Genomic DNA, 725 nt, shown 5'->3' with positions numbered 1-725 from the left:
TTTACTTTATTGATCTTTACTGGGTAATAGAATATAGACACTGGATGTCCAAGGCTGGTTCATAAAACAACACTGTAGATTAGGGAAAGATATGGATTATAAGGTCACAAACCCATTTTGACTTTGTCTAAGTTATTCTGCTTTAGTGGGCCTCAGTTTCCTCCTCTGCAAATAATGAGGCATAACTGGAAAATACTGAAAGCTTTCATTTTTAATATCTTGTGATCTAAATTGTCTCACAGTATATAGCTCTTCTCCAGACTATGAAAAAACCATCTCATTCATTTGGGGAATATAAAAAATAGTGAAAGAGAACAAAGGAGAAAGGAGAGAAAATGAGTAGGAAATATTAGTGAGGGTGACAGAACATAAGAGACTCCTAACTCTGGGAAATGAACAAGGGGTGGTGGAGAAGGAGGTAGGTGGGGGGATGGGGTGACTAGGTGACAGGCACTAAGGGGGCACTTGACGGGATGAGCACTGGGTTGCTATATGTTGGCAAATTGAACTCCAATAAAAAAATATATACAAAAAAAAGCCATCTTGTCCAAAAATATTTCCTACAAGGAAGTAATATTTAGGATTTTATCAAAGATGGTGACCTTTGAACATACAAATGCATATATTACATGACAGGAAAGGTAAGGTTTTTAAATTCTTTCCATTCTAAACAAATCTAAACAACTGAATATAACATACAAAAACTATACAACAGGGATGCCTAG

The sequence above is a fragment of the Canis lupus genome, chromosome 25 (assembly GCF_048164855.1).
Source record: "Canis lupus baileyi chromosome 25, mCanLup2.hap1, whole genome shotgun sequence".
Taxonomy (NCBI): domain Eukaryota; kingdom Metazoa; phylum Chordata; class Mammalia; order Carnivora; family Canidae; genus Canis; species Canis lupus.
This window is presented reverse-complemented; position numbering follows the sequence as displayed.